The 14,010-nt window shown below is 38.4% G+C and overlaps 1 protein-coding gene across 1 annotated transcript in view; it reads right to left on the reverse strand.

The window, feature by feature from the left end:
* The window catches only part of sv2ca (synaptic vesicle glycoprotein 2Ca), a 101,302-nt gene that overhangs the window by 47,312 nt on the left and 39,980 nt on the right, over positions 1-14,010 (reverse strand). The window lies entirely within an intron of this gene.

Below are 14,010 nucleotides of genomic sequence, written 5' to 3' on the forward strand. Positions count from 1 at the left end.
GTTTAAACCTCGAGGAATATTTCACAGAGAGTAGTGAATCAAGATCAAGAAGACAATATTGAAAACTTAAAGGGTAAATGCAACGCTATTTTTATATTTAAGGGATAGAAAGAATCACCGTTGATGAGTGAATTTAAAGCTATAATAAAAGTAAAATGTACACAGTAACTTATTAAACTGCCAATTTACATCACAAAATAGATGAAATTTTCAGATATGCATAGCCCCATATTGCTGTCATTGTCTGCGATTCAGAACGAGGCAACAAAGCTTCCGGTGACACGTAGCGACCCTTTTATTGTACAGTATATTGTAAACAAGCAGGCTTATGAATACTGTACATCTCTGTTGATCCAACAGAAATATTGCTCTCAACTTTGAGATGATTTTCCCGTTAAACACCATTTCAATTTCAATTGTATTGAAAAGTCTGCTGCACAAACTGTACTTATTTTCTCATTCATCATATTACATTAATCCTTACAGTGACTTATGAGCAGGAAGGGCAGCTTCACTTCATGTTAAACTCTCGCTCATGCCCATGTCAAGACCAATGGTTTGCCACAACATTTTGACCATATTCTGTAGTACCTTCACAAAATTCACAATCTTGTACTTAATTCAGAATTCGTCAATTTTGCAATATTGTCAATTAATTTCGTTTGTAATTTTAATAATCGGTCTGAGAAATTAAGACTCAATTAACCTTTAAGGGGAATTCATTTTGGGTGGAAACACTTTGTTACACAAATAGTTGTGGGTATCTGGAACAGGCATCCCAGCCAGCTGCTTGAGGCACAAACTCTGGGCACCATTAGGAAATGGCTGGATGTAATTTAAGATTTTCTACTAATCACGCAACGAGCAAGATTGGCCGAATATCCCGAACTCCTCGTTTCTAGACCTTTCTTATGTTTTTATTATTAATCCAATCTAAAGGATTATTTAATAACTATTTATAATAATATGCAACTTCAGTGAGAGACTTCAAAAGGATGGGATGGTACATTTTTACAAGTACTGTACTTGTACTTGTACTGTACTTATGAGACTATTTGAAGCCGATAAGGTTTTTGGCTGTTCCAGTATGTTAAGATACACTTGCTGAGTGCATTCTAAAGCAAACATTGGAGTGAGAAATGACTTTGCTCTACAGTTTGAACATGAAACTGGTGATTAAAAAATAAAACTTAAACAATAGAACACCAGCAACACTATAGCTTAGGTTGTAAACTCAGTTGTTTTATTTTTTAAATTCCTCTGGTCTGTCGGTGGGACTTTAAGTAAAAATAATTAGTTTGTTCTTTGTTGTTCCATTTGAATGACCAGAAGCAAGCACATGTGAAATGTGCTATCACTGGTTTAAAGGCTTTGCTTTGTGTCAGTGCCATCCATACATTCCACTTATTCTCCTGTTCACTGACCATAAAGAGTTTTCAGATGAAAACTAAGGCTTGTGAAAGGGAAGACTGACCCCACTATGATGGCAAGTCAAAAGGTCAGAAATCCACAACATTACAGAAGAAATTACAGAAAGCTTCTGCCACACCCATCATTGATGAAACATTATTGTGGAATCTTACATTAAGTGATGGATGTTTGCAGTCTGGGATTTTCAAATATCGGAAGTAAACGTTATCTTGTTCATGTGTCATTTTAGATACATGCACACTACATGTTCACCTGGAAAGTGAGGCAGTCTAAAATATTAATACCCTATGTGTGACTTAGAGAGAGGAAAAGAAGGTTTTGAAAACAGTGGTTTCATCCCACTCATCAGCTAGGAGATCAAAGAGTAACTGTGTGTGCACAGTGGCTGAGAGCCAAAGTAGCTCTTAGTGGGATTATGTTATAACATAGGGACACATTTGCTGAAAGAAATGCAGTGTATTAAATCTGTTTATATTGTACATAACTGAATTAAATGTTACAGTGGACCAAACGCTTGTGAAAGCAGTTACAATTGTGGAACAAAATGTGATGAATATTGCTTTTCAAAAGATAAAAGCCACAGTCTCCGAATGACGAAACAGCTTTTACACTCATTAATATACTGCTTCCTTGTAATGGGATTGGAGGACCACTTAATTCCGGGCTCAGGTTACTAAAGGCAGACTTTTAAAGGGACCCAAATGATAACATGATTAGTAAGATGTATAATTCTTTAATTAGAATAAAATCTGAGTAAAGAACTTACCTGGAATGGCCATTTCCTCCCAATCTTACCTTTATTAATTCAGGAATAACATTTTACTTTAAAAGAATCTAAATTTCCTATAAGAAAGTGTACATCACTTTAGAATAAAAGCAAATCCACCTAACCTTGAAATACTGATATAGCTTAAGTAAATATAACAAATTGTCCCATTGGGGATAATAAAGACTCTCTCAATGTACTAAATGCAGTATTTTTTAAACTTTTAAGCACTTGTGACAAAAACATCAAAAGAAAAATAAGATTTTAACTAAAACAGAAATATGATATTTAACTATGTGGACAGGGATAGGAAACCACGTGTTACAGCTGTTTCATTTTTTTGATAAATTAGAAATGTTTAAGGAAAAATACAGTACATGACCCTGACATGTCTTGTCCATTTACTTCCTTGCAATACATTTGCAAAAGTCCTTGCAATACATTTTATAAATGATATTGCAAGGACTTTTCCCTAACTATTGAAAGTTTCAAGCACTAACACTTCTCTTCAATTACTCTACTGGCAACCAAGTTCATTTGGAAGACAATAAGTCCTTCGTAAAAAGTAGAAGCCTGTATCATGGAGTAAACAATGTATCTACAGTACTGTAATGTAAGCCCAAAACCAAGCTCATTGTGATCACCATCCAACAATAGTAGAACACTTGTGAAAATATAGAATTTTACTCTTGTTGGTACGTTCTCTTTCGTTTGGAGTGTTTGTTTAACCATTTCTGACAAATATTCTGTTTCAGTAAGTACTGCATATTTTGCACTCAAATGAGTGGAAGGTTGCACTAATTCTTTGAAGAAATTCTGAACCCTAGCCCTAACCTAGCGCAAACCCAAAGCTAGGGTTAGGGTTAGGATTCCTGCAAAACATAAATAGTTTTTGATGGCATGGCTGTGTTTTAGGGCAGAAATTATGTGCAGGAAAAGTGTTATTTCAATGATATCAATGATGTGTTTCTTCCATTTTTACTTACACTGCATTGCTCCAAAAGGGGAAGTTGCTTAAATTGCCCTAAAGGCAAACGTTTGAAAGAAAATCTTACCTTAGGAATTGTATGCACATGCATATTAACAAAGAAAGCCCAGATCTTTGGGGTTTTGCTGACCACAGTTGCTGTATATCCTCTTACCTAAATCAAAATTTGCTAATAAATATGCAGGTTTTTTTTTTCTTGTAAGAGAATAGCTCCACACCTTCCATTCCCAGCAAGAACACTAGCCCTTTATTTTTCTGTTCTGATGTGAAAGATACTCACAACTTTGTTTCCTTATCATAGCGTACAGATGTGATGAGGCAGCTACTTGACTCACCCTGCAATCCATTACACATGACAGCTGTAGGAGTTTAAATGCACTCCACCAGAAATGTGCCAGTGCAGCAGGAATGAATAAAGCAAACAAGCTCTTTACCACTCAATTACTTTTAATCTCCCATTTGATTAAAAAAGTACATTTACCATTGTACTTTTACATTTTCCATTTCTCAAACTGGGGTTGATTATATAGTATGCATTGACGCTGATACAGTCATTTAATTGCAATTAACAGTTTTGAACAGTTATATGTCAAGAAAGCAGAAATGTCATGTGTGTAAAAATAAGGATAATTTGCTTTATCAATACCATCAACCAAGACCAAATCTCAAACTAAAGCGGAAAAAGTATTTTCTTTTAATTGAATGAAACACTTTAATGTCTTAAATGCTGCATAGAACAGTACAAATCAACAAATATTCCAAAATCTTTAAGTGAAAACAGCTATGGAATGTAATTTGTAGTAGTGTGTGTCTTTGCTGTCTGATCCTGTTTTCTCAAAAAAGGGTTGGTGCAGCCATTTCTGTGATTGAATTTCTGACCTTCTGACATGGTCATACTGAAGTCAATCTGTCCTGTAGAAGGCCTTGGATTTTCTTTAGGATTCTGTGTTCAATCAACAAGAGTATTAATAAGAAGAGTGACGCAGAAATGCCATTAAATCTTTGGCAGTTTATTTTACAAAAAGCACCAGCTGAACTTTAATTAAAAAAGGAGTCAACATACTCACTTTGTTGATTAAAAAAACACCTATAGTACAGTACCTGTAGTAAAAGAAAAACATTATTTTTACCTCACATGCCTTTAGGTTCCGAAAATATCAGGTCCCACAAATCACAATCTTTTTCAGTAAATTTTCTACAATAACCAGGGTCAAATGGAATCAATATAATTCATATTTCCTTGCTGTTTCTTTGCTATTTCTCAAACATATTTATTTCTAACCCAGGTACCCTCATCCCTGAACAGTTATTTCTTTTACTAAACATTGCAAAACATTGCATTTACCTTTAACACCAGCACCGTTCCCATCAATCAACATGTACTGTACATATTTTCCCTACTGGTTACTGCACTTCTTCTGAAACTCTGACTAGGCAATAAAATGTGAGCAGGGTTTATTTGAACTCTGTCTTATACAGTATAGCCAGCACAACAGTTTCACAAAGGGCACATACAGTATGATACTATAATAACTATTGTTCAAAAAAAGGTACATACAATAGGTTTTCATTATAATACTGTGAGGGTATAGCTGTTCCAAACAAAATGGCTGCCTTGTCTGCATCACCAGATAAACCACAGAAGCTTTTGGGGAATGAGCTGCTGGTGCGCTTAACCTGGCGAGCCCAAAAAAGGGAATTTGACAGGAGAACATTTATTAACCAGGAAGGTGAGGCTTCCTGGGTCAGGCAGTGCAGGTGGCCAAGTGGGGGGGGGGAGAAACTGTGTGAGATTCTGACCAAGTTCTTGGGATTCAAGAACAGCAGAGAAACTGTGAATACTGACTGTTGGGACTGTTTGGGAGTCTGTGTGACTCCTAAGCTTTGATAATATTAAAGCAAGTAAACAGCTAACTGCCGAGCTGCATAGTAAGGGACTCAAGAAGTTTAGCCAGGAATACCGTGAAGTTTAGTTTTTTTTTTCATGGTAATGAAAGTCTGCACTGTAAATAAAATGTATAATTTGAACCAAACTGCTTGCTTGGGTTATGTCTGTTGGCCAGAGACTCGCCTAGATCAAGTGGCCTATTGTGACCCTCCTTTCACAGTTTCACAATATTTGTCAGATGTTGTCATGAAGCGTTAATCAGGACCCTATGCAGACGGCAGAAACCGGAAAGGGAGTGAAACAAACACGGGGGAGAGAAGACTAGGAACGGGGCTGGTAGATGAACAGGGGCTTGTGTCGACAATGCACTGGTGCTCGGGGCGGCGTGGTCCAGGCGAAAGTCCAAGGGATTCCGAAGGGAAATCCAGAGTGGGAGCAAAAGTCCAGAACCGGGTAATCCATCCTCGACAGAAATGACAAAATTAAAAAACCAGAGCGGGATCCAGTGTAGGTACGGGGAGATAAAAAGGGATAACGGGGCCAGGCGCTCCAAGCCCCGTACCACGATGGTCAGGACGATCTTGTGATTCTGGGCATCCATCTTCTAAAGCTGGACACAGAATGGTAGGAGCGTCTGGCTGGAACAGGAGGCAGGTGCAAAAAATCAACAGAAACAAGAAAGAGCCAGAGCGCCCTTAATAGGAGGGACTTACAATCATGACAGATGTCATGGATGTTTAGGGTTAGAGGTGGAACTAAAGTTAGAGTTTGGGATATCATGAATAATGTCTTTGGAAAAATGGTTCTGAACATTGACATTGTTCCTTTCCCTTCATAGGAAGTTGTCAGGTTATTGTCACGCCCGACATCCCTCCCTAGAGGGCGCTCCACTGCTCCCATTATTGTTCGTGTCATTTAGCTCTCCAGGTGTACCCTTTTAGTCTTATTATTTAAAGACCAGCTCCTCCAGTCCTCGGGGCTCATCATTAGGAAAAGATGTCGCGAGGCCCGCCTAGCACCAGGAAACCCTACGTCCGTCTCCTGAGGGCATAGGCCTCATCCCCGACACCTCCCGCTTCCTGAGCCCGGGGTCTGGAGGATCTCGCCCCGTCACCCTTGGACCTCCATGTTTCGTTTGTCTGTGTGCTCCCCCCTCCCGGGGATTTTAACTTTGTCGCGTTCCAGGATCGATTTCTAGTTGATGGACTTTCGGACCGTGCTTTGACCTGCCCTTGGACCCGTTTGGATTTGGATGCCGTTTTGTCTTCCCCGTACACTGTCTCACGGACGGTCACTATTATTTTGTGCACTATTAAACCCCTGTGTGTTCCTTTTTACCACGCCTCCTGTTTTCTCCAGCTCTTACCGCATCGCATAGGGTCTTCTACAATATCTGACACGGATTCCAGTCCGTGTCCGTTACAGTTATCTAAGATCATGTAAATGAAGCAAGTGTTAATTGCTTTATTTTTCAAAGCTATAGAGGTGAGAAGGCATTAAAAGACAATAGTATGCTTATCCTTGCAAAGTGGCCAAACTGAGAAGGCAAACAGAGAAGATACACAATCTAATAAGAGAAGTATTATGTTGATGCTGCAGTGCCAGGGGGTGAAAGGCTACATTTTTCCCAGTTTCACATTTTCACCACCAAAATTGTGGAATTATGCTATAATCAAGTAATCTATTTAGTCTTTTCTGAAAATTAAAAAGGGATGTCTCATTTCTCTTTAAAAAATGTATTTCAATTTTATGATTATAAAGTAAAATACTGTGTGAGAATATTCTTGTTTGAAGAGTCTTCTGTCCATCTGCTTCCTGTGATTGAACTGTGATAAACTATATACTGTATACAGGATGTTTTTTGTATTAATGCAGGATGTTACCACTGAGTAGATTAAGTATTCAGTATGACTCATGTACAGTACACACAAGAATCATGTACAGTAAAAGTACCATATCAATTGGCATCCTGAAATGATGTTCTATTATTTAGACAGATAAAGGAATTACAGACAATACTAAGAAACCGTTGATTCATTCTGTTGGTAATGAAGCTGAGCACATCCTGCTATTCAGGATTTTGCTTAATCCAATTGCTCCCAAAGGTATTACAATGAAAACACTCATTGGCAAGCCTTTGATAAAACAGGATCAGTGAATTCTCACTAATAATGATATTTCATGGTCTTGTCTTGGCCTCCTTTATCCTACAGCTTCATTGTGCAGTGTTAACAGACACATGTATAAACACTTTTAATGGAAGTAACTATTCATATATGAAATACACTGAACCAAACCTCAAAATTATCTTTCTACAAAAAGAAATCAGTCATCAAAACAATCACAATTTTTTGTTTCTGGCAGATTTACATTTTATTGAACAAACATGAAGTAAGTTCAATATGTTGATTCACATATTGGCATACTCACCTTGCCAGAAAAATGTTGTTGCATGAGGAACATGAGGACATGTCCTGCTAGAATGTTGTCACTTCAGGATGACCAGCAAGAAGGGCAATGAGTCCCACCTCTTGATTAGTGTAGTGTTATGCAATAAGGATGCCATCCTATTACTAGAAGTAGAGTGTAGTTTTGCAGTGACTACATACTCCTGCCCAGACCATCACACTTGAACCTCCCCATCAACTGGTCTGTCAGACACAACAATAAGTATTATTATAATTATTAAATTATTAAAGTATTTTTATTAAATGAAATTTATCAAAATAATGATTAAAATGTAATCAATGTCCAGAAAATGTACTATATTTATATTTATATATTTTTAAAAATATATAGGTATATTTAATGATCACTGTGGGTACACCCCATGAACAGTACCAAGACAAAACAAAGCTAAAAACCTATTCTTTTAAACCAAGTGATGTCTTCTACTAAGCGATATGGACATCTTAAAATTTCTGTTTGACGAAGTACAATAAGACCTACTGAAAAGATGCTAATATGCTATTGTTGTTATTGTGAAAGCCTTTTACTAATCATTTCTCAATGAAGGATAAGTGTTTCATTAATAATGAGCTTGACAGTTGTAGGCATCCTCTCATGAGGCACCAGTAAATGTAGGGGTTTTGTGCATTTACTGGGACAATTATTAATTGTAGCAGTAAGTCACAAAATGATTTTTTGATGGCTTTTAGAAAACTGACCTTGCGGAATAACTCAGCAACGCACACACACGGATACTAATACACGACAATACATTTATTAATACATAAAATATGCACAAACATAACAGATCTTATCAGTGAGGGTTAGCAGAATACAAAAGGTATATATTCATTCATGAAGAGTTACAAACCAAGAGGGACATACATTCAGTATACCATTCATTTATACCATTTCATAAATGAACTTAGATTACAACTTCTACACTAGATACTCAAAGGCAAGTACATCACTCACAGGAATTAAATTGATATCAACTGGGGTTGAGTTAACAATTGAATTCTCGAGCTGTAATGCAGAAGGTTGAATACTCATCCAATCTGTGTGGATTCAGATCTCCCGTGGACACAAAGAAACAGTGGCAGGCTTGACACACTGGCCATTGTGTGATTGTCCGAGATGAGTCTGAGAATGTCCTGGAGGAGCACCCTCTGGGCCGTGTGCTGCCTGTTTTACCTGGAGCAACTACGGTCGTTCATTGGTTGAAAGGTTCGTGGGTATCCGAGACCCACGTGGGGTTACCCTGCCCTACCAGTTCCTTATTGGCTGATCGAGGTGGATGATGAGTAACAATGCACTCTGACCTTAGGGTTGTAAACCACCTGGGATGAGACTCTCCCTTGGAATCTCCCAGACAGTAAGGCGCCAGAGATGACCATTTATTAGGGTGGCTGGTGAGCATTGGGAGTTGTTCCTTATCAGGAAACTCTATCAGCTAGAAAAACACCTTAAATGTGAACCAAATGGAATGACCTCTCTGTATCCAGCACCACTGAGATGAGAGACAGAGGGACTGACAAGGGAGCAGAAAACTTAATTCCTGTATTTTGAATAAGCCTTGCACACAGTACAGGAGTGTGAGATTTGTACTGAGTCAGGGGGTTAGGGGTTTCTCAACAACAGCTCCATTTCACTGCAGAAGTGCTGTGAGCACTGAATTCTCTAATTGCTCAGACACACATTTTTATTCTGCCAACTTTCTTTATGACCAAGGAAATTGCTTAGCTCCATCTCCAAGCCAAAAAGTCCTTCATCTGGAACAATGCAGAGGGGCAATTATGTGACAGAAATTGCTTCATTAGTATTCACTTGCACGTTTAGCTGTCAACAACGTTTTTATAACCAAAAGAGAAGACAGCCTCACTATTTGTACCTGTATTTTCTCTGAGGACAAGTAATAGTCATTGTTTTGCACATGTGAACATGAGCAAGGAATAAGGATCACTCTGAACATTTTGTTATCCAGAACATCACTATGAAATCAGCACCACACAATGAACCATTTGTATAATAATATCCCACCTGTAGTGTAAAAACATCATACAACCAGCAAAAAACAAATCTCTGCTGCCCACGTTCTTCAATGGGACTTCCTTACATCAAGACTGATGCATTCCTTGAGGGGCGGGTAGTCTTAGATATTTTAATTGCAATACATTTGTCATTAGCACATCAGCCTTTCAATCTGTTCTGTTGATTCAATATGCCTGGCAATATATTATTGCACACAAATGATTACAAAAGAAAGCTGTTCACTCCTGCAAGGGATTGCAGCAACCCAGAGTTTATCCCAAGTGTAGGGGACCAGGAAAGACTACACCCTAGACAAGATTTCAGTCCATTGCTGGAACTCATGGGGACAATTCAGACACCAATTACCTCAGCTAACAGCTGAGAAGCTCCACAAGAAAAACATGCATTTTCTGCACAGTGGGGGGCCCCAGACCAGAAGCAAACCCAAGATCCAAAACATGTGGGTTAGCAGAACTAACCCCCCACCCCAAAAAAGGAATAGATTAATAATAAATGAAAATGTGCTCCTGGTATTTACTCATTATGCAAATTTTGTAAAGAGTGAGTGGATTTATTTGAGCAGGGACGGCTTTCCCAACACTTCAAATAAGAATGAGAATAAGAATGAGAATGAGAATACACTTTATTTTATCTTGTACATTTAAAGGTGGCTCCTCAAATGCTTTACAGAATGACAACAACAAAAATACACAAGCCATGCAGAGCCAGTGAAAGGACTCCAGGATAGGAGTAATGTGATCACTTCACAAGACCTTGTCAGGATTCTGGCTGCTGAATTTTGCATGTACTGGAGTTTGTTCAATGTGGATTTAGAAACCCCAGAAAGTACAGCATTACAGTAATTAAATCGGGAGAAGACGAATGTGTGGGTCAGCTTTTCAGCAACAGTTAGCAGTAACATTGAACATAGTCTGGCAATATTTCAGACAATACTCATTAGACAATAGAATTATGTTTTGACAATACTCATATTCTTATTTATTATATTCTTTAGTATTTTATTCTATATTAGTACATTCTTTATGATATTTTTCTTTATTATATTTATATTTATTATATTCTTTACTCATATGCAGTTATCTCCTGAGTGAGCTTCTGATTATGCAGGCTTGTCTTATCATCTGTCTGGGATTTCAAAAGTGTGTTCCGCAACAATGTGTTTATTAATAATGAGAAGCCAACAACCCTATGAGCATAATGCAAGGAAGGCTCTTCACTTGTTTACTAATCTCTGTTGAAATATGCTTATTGCTTCCTCAAAGAAAACATTGTGCATGCAGATACAGTACCTCTTTCTTTCAAGTCCAGGCTTGTAATGCCAGAATAGACAGCCACTGTTAGTGTTAAAGTGCTGATATAGTTATAACATTTCCTAGATGTACTATATAAAATACATACAGTAGAAAAGAGTATTAAGCCTTACTGTTAGTGTTTTCTTATTGCTCTAACCAATACATTGTCACAAAGCAGAGCCTGTCCTAGCAAGCAATGGATACAAGGCAGGATACACCTTGGACAGGACTTCAGTCCAACAAACAGCACAGACACAGATACAGACAAGAACATTCACACACCTGAGCCAATTTTCCTAGAAGCCAAGTAATCTAACAGTGTGTCTTGGGTCTGTGGGAGGAAACCAGAGCACCTGGAGGAAACCCAAATGAACAAAAGGAAAATATACAAAGTCCACACACACTGGACCCCCAGATCCAAACCCTGGGCCACACAGATGAAAAGCAGCAATGCTAACCACTGCGCCACTATCACCCACCTTGTCCCCTTACTTTTATACTAGCAAAAAAAAAATACAGTGTACTTCATTCAACCGTAATTGTCCGTAAGTTAGTGAATGTTTAGCCCATGCAATTTGTGGCACAAAAAACAACAACAAAGCATTAGCATACAGTAGATGCCTGTGAAAATTGTGTTTTCACCATTAGTGAAAAATCTAAACCGTATGCTTAATAATAATAATAATTGCTTACACTTATATAGCACTTTTCTGGACACTCCACTCATTACCTTTACAGGTAATGGGGACTCCCCTCCACCACCACCAATGTGCAGCATCCACCTGGATGATGCGATGGTAGCCATAGTGCGCCAGAACACTCACCACACATCAGCTATCAGTGGGGAGGAGAGCAGAGTAATGTAGCCAATTCATAGATGGGGATTATTAGGAGGCCATGATTGGTAAGGGCCAATGGGAAATTTGGCCAGGATGCCAGGGTTACACCCCTACACTTTTCGAGAAACGCCCTGGGATTTTTAATGACCACAGAGAGTCAGGACCTCAGTTTTACGTCTCATCTGAAGGACTTGTAATGTCAATGTTAAAAAAGTATGATGTGAAAATATTACTTTGTATTACACTAAGCAACAGTTTAGGCTACAGAACGTTTGTAAGAAAATAAAAGGTCTTACTAGAAATTAAAAAATGAGAACACTTTTTTATCTATGGAAAATAAAAAAGGTCCTGCAAAGATTAGCTACCATCCACTTAAGTTTTAACTTAAATTAGCCATGTTCTAAGCAATTTAAATGATACAAACTGAATCAGAATGGACTTATATATGCTTACAGAAAAAAGAGTAAACAATCAGATTGGCTTCTTTGAACTGAAAGAGTAGCAGCTGAAATATCAACAGATGGAGACAAATTCACCTTTAACCCTGAGTCCCAGCATGTCATGTCCAGAAAGAAAAGGTCTGCTATTATGACGTTTCAACAGACTCCCTTTTGGGAAGTCACTGAAGTTAGAGGTGGAGTGCCCACTGCTCTTTTCACAGATGTTGTTTTTGTTTTCTGTCTGATAGTATGTTAAACACCAGCCCCTGAATGGCCTGTCAGGAATGAGTGATTTTGTAATGATTAAGACCTTCTTTAATTGCTCTTTGGGAGCTGTCAAAACCCTGTAGGGGACCTTTACAGTGATGAAAGTCCAGGATGCAGTGCAATGCAGATGGGGATTCGTCTTTTTCCATATTGTCCATATCCCATTCTTTAACCAGTGATCTTTGTTGTATACACAGGTATACATACAGTACATAAAAAATAATAAAAACCTCACTGACATTGTTTCACTCAGTACAGAATGAATCTCTCAGCACATTTGATGACTGTTACTGAAACAGAAACATACAGTACATCCATACATTGTAGGTAAGTATTCATCCTGGGAGGGGGTCTCTGGGAGGTGACGCCCAGCTGGACCACACCTTTAATGTCACCCCAGGCCACAATTAAACCCATGACCCAAGAAATGTGACGCTGTAGCACTAGCCACCACACCACCATGTCAACTGAAAATATGCATATTCACAGACATGCACTGTAGCGTTATGTTTTGTGCCTTAGCAATAATCTTTTAATAGGTGGAAGTCAGTAAACAGACATACAAAAGCAGGTGTAAGGAAACAAATAGGGTTTATTATAGTATTAATAGTGTGAGGAAAAATAAAACAAAACCAAATAAAACCCAGCTCTCTCCAAATTATAAGCTCTAAGCTCTAATTCCCACTCTGAAGTTCCCTTCTACAAAGCGTTGCCAGGTGCCTAAGGTCCTTAATGTCTTCACAAAATGTCCCTTGGATACCAAAGTTTCCACAACACTTAAAAAAAACTCACTTTTTGGCTATTGCTTCCCTTGTCCTATCTTCTCATGATCCAGTGCATTAGAGAGGCTCTGCTCACTTCCTAAAGCGAACCTCTGCTTCCTGTTGTGGTCCTCCAATTAGTCAGGTCACTCACTATTGCTCTCTGGGAAATGTGGTTCAGACAAGTGTGGTGCTTTCAAGTAAGGTACAACTGTGTAACTGATTTTGTGTCATATGGACTGATAGAAAAAAGACCACATTGACTACAGAGATCTGCCAGAGGCGTGACACAATTGGATGTAGTTGTGACCTACATGTGCTTTGCCCCAGGTGGCTGATTTGCTTGCCCCAGGTGGCTGATGAAGCAATGGTCCATATATAGAGTAGCAAGTGCATGCCATCAGTTAATCCCGTAGGTATAAAGCTACCCTGGATGTGTAGTAACGAGTGTTGTAATTTCGAAAAATTAAGGCTTGCTGTTATTGCTGACATTGCTGTTACTATAATAACAAGTTAACAAGTAGAGCAGTTTTCAAAATGTTCTCAACATTATGCTGAACTGTTCCCACAGTTTTCATCGGGAATGCAATGTTGTTCCCTTTACACAGACCTCAGTGAACTGTTCATGGTTTTGGTTGTAAATATGCACTCATATGTTGGTGACTAAGATACAGAACTGGGATTCATCAGAAAACACTACCTTTTGCCAAAATCCTGGGTGTTGTCATCTGTTTTCATGCTCACACCATTGAATCATGATGTTATGATGTTTTGATGATCGTTATTGTGGTTTATGAATGTTCTATGTAGTGTAGCTGTGCTGGCGCTCATATTTGTG

The sequence above is a fragment of the Lepisosteus platostomus genome, chromosome 4 (assembly GCF_059453375.1).
Source record: "Lepisosteus platostomus isolate fLepPlt1 chromosome 4, fLepPlt1.hap1, whole genome shotgun sequence".
Lineage (NCBI taxonomy): Eukaryota > Metazoa > Chordata > Actinopteri > Semionotiformes > Lepisosteidae > Lepisosteus > Lepisosteus platostomus.